The following is a 5,721-nucleotide window of genomic DNA, read 5'->3' on the forward strand; positions in this document are numbered from 1 at the left end:
CTCAAGCGCATCACCAAAACATACAGGGGACTACTCCGCTGGTCATAGTGCAGGACGTACAGCTCCGCAGTGATGGTACTATAGTTACAACAGATATACAGATATACTATCACAACACTTATTGCACCTTTAATTATTAATATAATGGATTAAACTTTTTTTAATTGATTTTCATATTTAATCGCATTTCAGAAACCCAAAAAAGTCCAAATAGATACAGTTATTTATTGTTAAGGTATTGACAGCACAAGAGCATAACAAATGTTAATAATTGACCCATTTACTTGTAACTTGTCAATACTGAAAGGATTTGACATGCCTACATGTCACAACCATGACTTACACTACAGAGGGAAAAGGGCTTTAAGGGAGAATGTAAAGCCACTGTGGCCCCAAGGACTTCTGCAGTGTGACCGTCCAATCAGACAACATTCACCAACGTTTCATAATGTCAGGTTGTTGGAGGCATTAAAAACAAAGTAGTATTGAATAACAGATGTTAAAAGTCATCTTATTAAAATGAGCCAAAGCACCCACAAATTATATTATGCATGTTTTTATGTTATACATGCATCTTATATTATGCATGTTTATACATGTCATGTTACTCAACAGGAATAATTCCAATCAAAGAAAGAGGGTCAAATTGAATTTCTAATTAACTTAAGTATCTATGATGAATTTTATTTTTAGTTATTGTAATAGTACAGACGTAGAGATATAAAATATATTATAATAAGTGTAAAAAGTTCAGAATAAATCACCATCATGAGTCAGGTCTCTGTCTAATTCTGACATTTGAAACATGTAAAATGCTATAAAACCTGGAAAAAATACACGCTCACGTCGCTACTCATGAAAGATGAAGGTAAAGAAAAGAAAAATTGCTTCCTTAAAAGGATTTCCGATTCGTCATACAGACAGAGATGACCGGGAAACCTGAAGCTCTCCAGCTGCAGCATCATGAAGGTCACTCATTTCCAGTCAGCTGTGTGGGCGAGGAGTTTTCATCACTCTGCCTTTGTGGACTGCCTTCTTCTGTTTGTAAAGGATTTTGAATCACGCTTTGTCTTTATGCTCCTGCTTCTCTTTGTAGTTGTTGGATGATACTTTTCGTAAGGCGGGGGAAATATAGCAAGGTCTAAAAGTAAATTTCAGAGTGCTAAGACAACCTTGTCACAATTTTCTTTTGTCGGGGATTATTCTTCAAGTGCTTTAGCTTTTTGTGATGCTGTGTATGACACATCCAAGGAGAGGAGACACGTGTGGTTGTCAAAGTTATTCATACAGCTGTAATCTTCACAGGACATGAGGCAATTTTCTCTCTTAAAGTGTTGGAATCATATTTAGAATAGAAAAGACAGATAAAAATATACTTTCATAGGCTACTTTTGGTCACAAACTTTGGTTATGGTTGGATTTTTTTTCCCCTTTTGTGTCTCCTTCAAACTGGAAACTTCCCACGGCAGCAGTAAAATGTTTGCAAAGAAAAGTATCTTCTTTAGGCAGTCTGCACGAAACCATCCATCCATCCATCCATCCATCCATCCATCCATCCATCCGCCTTCTTTCCCTCTCAGTCCATATGGGGTTTTGGGGCCAGTGTACAGAGAGCCCTGCAACTTCTTCCACCTCGTCATGGGGGAACCCCAAGCTGCTCCCAGACCGAACTAGAGACTCCTAGGCCGGCCTTGGGGCATCCTTCCACTTAGACGTGCCTGGTGAACGTCTTGGGAGGTAACCGAGGGCAAGCTACCCCCGACCGCCTGGAGAGGGCAAGTCAGCTGAGTTGTACTAAACTAACCTGACTGCAATTGAAGGGAAAATGCGAAAGACATTTGACACAAATATCAGCTGCTGTAGGCCAAACCGTATATGAAGACGTACATCTCTAATACTTGACAAACAACATGTCGTTATGCTTTATTTGGAGGTGAAAACATTGTTTACCATTCATCAGGTGATTTTTTTGTGTTTTTTTATTTTTTATTTTTTTTTGTGGGGCTAACTTGTTGGCTACTTCTTGACCACAGGTAATGCTTTCAAGGTAGTTTCACAATAGATTCTAACCACTTCACTTATTTTTTTTCTTCTCTTTTTTAGTAATTACCCTTTTCTGTTTCAGGTGTCCTATTGTACCACTTGGATGCCTTCCACAGAGCATCAGCCAGCCTTCATTTCTATTTTGTGTGCGCCTGTGTCTCATGAAAGTCAGATCACTAAACACCACACTTCAGTTCTGACATGGTGCTTCATTACAGCATAGTTTTCTCATCACACTTTACATTCAACGCATGAGGCAGATGAAGGGTAAAAACTCCATTTAGCCATAAATAAACCTGTCAACAGATCCAGACTCAGACATGACAGCTTTTGGTTTGGACCAGATTAGTACTGTCACTGCAACATTTTGAACAAGCTGAAGAAGAGATTCTTGTTTGAACACAAAAACCTTTTTGAAAACTATCGGTTGAAAATCAAAAAACAATGTAGCTTTCATATAGGACCACAAGTCTGTGGCTTTTCTTTGTTTGCTTTTGCAATGAAACCATGTGCACAGAGAACAATGCACAATAACCATTAGCAATGGGAGTACGTGGACGTTCATATGGATGGACAGTGAAGTCAGATTCTATTACGCTGACTGTCAACACTAAAACTACCAAATCCAGGAGAATCTGGACCAAGAGTCATGACACTCTGGAGGAAAACATTCTTCTTGTTGGCTATCTCATGGCCATGTGCAGAAGAGCTGTTTATTATGGCCGTGGTGTGCATGCACATGGGTGGCTGTTAACTTAGCTAGAACTTAAAAGTTATGTTTTCCTGTTTCCACAGAGACGCAGTCAGAACATTTTTAAAAAGTTCCACCTCAGAAGTCAGTTTCAAATAGTTGTGCTTTCAGTGGCTCCGAGTATCGTTGTCATGTCAGGTCAAGTAAAAAAACACAAAACTTCTGTGTTTTCACTTGAACAGGGCTGTGGAAACACTGATAACAGGGAACTATGGCAGTTCAGAGAGTAAGAAGCAGATGCCTGAATGGAAAGATGTGGCTAAGTGAAATCATTAATGTTTTGCACATGGAAAAGATCCGGTATACGGTTGAGGACAAGTTTGACAGATTTGCTGAGATCTGGCAACCTTTTTTAGAACATCTAACAAAACATAAAAGTGTTTCAATGCCTGAGTTTCATGCCAGTTTACCACTCTTTTTGTCTTCTTTTTACCTTTAATGCCAAATGTTTTTTTCTTTTTACGCGCAGTGTAGCGCTGACTGTATTTTATTTATTTATTTATTTATTTATTTATTTATTTATTTATTTTTTGTGTGTGTCCATGTGTGTGTATTTTGTTGTTGCTCTGTTTAATGCTCACAATATTATAAAACTTGAATAAAAACATTATCAAAAAGAAAAGAAACTGATGCATGAAGTCTATCAGCTAATCTTTCCAACATTTCCTGTGTCCTGGGACATCTGGCTTGCCTTCAGAATTTGTTTTGATCAGGTTTTCATTCTTCACCAAAGCTCTTATGTTCTTCTTAAACTTATTACTGGTTTATATGTCGACACAGCCATGTCATTCAAGAACATTCATCCGAAGATGCAGGAGATTTCTAAAGCATACTGGAGAAGATCTGGTAGTTTCTCTTGCAGATGGTGCTTAAGTAATATCTGCAAAGTAGAGGGAAGAGATAAATTTGTCATTCTCAGAGGACTTGAGTTTGCCAGGAAAAGTTGCCAGAGTTGAAATCTCACATATCTGCAGAGAAATGTGTGGATCTCAGGTCTCACCTTAAATCTGTTGAGGTATAACAAACTCTCATGCTTCTTTCCTCTTGGCTTAGAAATGTACCTCGTCTCTGTCTTTCTTCCTTTCGAGTATGTTCCTTTTTTTTTTTTTTTTTTTTTTGCTTGCTCAGCTTTGTGGCGACTGCCGGGATTTGCTTCAATTGATGTCAAAAGGTCAAATAAGTAGGCTGCTTAACTTTACTTTCTCAGGGTACGTTGAACAGTCCTGCCTGCATTTTAGTATCCGTCCATATAAACATATCCTGCTGCAAAATATCACTCAAGTTAGGTCTAATACTGTTTCCCGAAAGATCAGTGGTGTAAAAGAAGCCCGTAATTATCCCATGCCTGTCACGCCGTCATTTAAATGAGAACTTCAGAGTGATGAGGAAGGAGAGACAGAAGGGAATCGATAGTGAGAGCATGTGTGTGTAGGCAGAGCTTTTGCATCCTTTGTGTGTGCGTGCGTGTGTGCGTGTGTGTGTGTGTGTGTGTGTGTGTGTGTGTGTGTGTGTGTGTGTGTGTGTGTGTGTGTGTGTGTGTGTGTGTGTGTGTGTGTGTGTGTTATTTTATGTAACACTTGGTTGTCTATTCAGAGGCGAAAAATTATCTTTCTCTCTGCCAAGTCACCTCCTCCACACGCTCGGTTCTTTGCAGATCACATCTCCGGCTGCAGGTTGTAAAAATATGAAAAATGCCTAATATGCTCTTTCTTATAAACTCTAATGCTTGTCATTAGTCATTTCACATATGCATTCTGGTAAAAACAAACGCAGGTGCAATCACACCTCTTGTTTGCACTGTGCTCATTCATGTTGAATATTTCAACGAACATTAAGATGCTGTAGATGGAAGACACTGTGGGATGATCCATTGGGATGTTGTTGGCTATAAAATTACATTACCTTCCGAGTACTCATTTGCATATGCTCACCATGGATGTTGTGTTACATAACCATCTTTTTTTGCTGAAAGATGCACAGAGCAGTGACCAAGAGCAAGTCCTCTGCATGGACCATGTCAAAAACTTCACACAAACATGCAGGTTTCACTAAAATGAGATAATAAAACACCAAACACCCCCCCCCCCCCCCCCCCCCCCCCCACCCACCCAATTTCTGATTGAACTCTGCAATGCAATAAATGTAAAAGCAAATTGAAAAGTCCTATTCTTATTAAAGATCATGATCTGCTGCAGATTTATTCATTATGCAGCATTATCAAGGCCAAAACCTACCTTCAACATCAAAAATTGTATTGCAACAGATGATGTTTCCCACGCAAAGCCTTCATCCACCGAATATCACAGACAAGACTGCATTATTCAAAAGCAAACACTAAAAGGAAAGACAAGCTTCTTTGCTCAGTTCATTGCACTGGCATTGCACAAAACAGTTAGATCTCAATGCAATATCTTTGAAGACAGTCAAATCAAATAGTCAAAAGTTTAATTTTATGATTGTTAATTTTCTAATTTTCTAAGTTTATATATGCATGTATATATAATTTCCTAATTTATATTTTCTGAATTAAATAAAAAAGTGTTGCAGTTGTATTGACTCTTTCATCATTATAATTAAGAAAAGAAAAAAAAAAACAATTCAACTAGATATTCAAATATTAATTATGTCTGAGTGTGTTATCAAATCACTTTGGGGGTTTTGAGGCATCATTGTCCTCCGCGACTGAAATGCTGGCGGTAAACAGCCTCAGTTCAGCATCTGTATCCACCCCCGGCTTCCCCTTTGCACTCCACATGCATGTTTCCATCTCTCTAAGCACAACATCACTGAGCAGCTCTTCTCCGCTTCACAGATGCGCTCGGGGTTGTCCTTGGAGATTTCCCTGTGCAAACAAAGCCCCTTTCCCCCTCCGTCTCTCTCCGTTTCCACCCCCTCTGCCTCTATCCATCCCGGCTGCTCTCTCCCCC

The sequence above is a fragment of the Salarias fasciatus genome, chromosome 23, assembly GCF_902148845.1.
Source record: "Salarias fasciatus chromosome 23, fSalaFa1.1, whole genome shotgun sequence".
Classification (NCBI taxonomy): Eukaryota; Metazoa; Chordata; class Actinopteri; order Blenniiformes; family Blenniidae; genus Salarias; species Salarias fasciatus.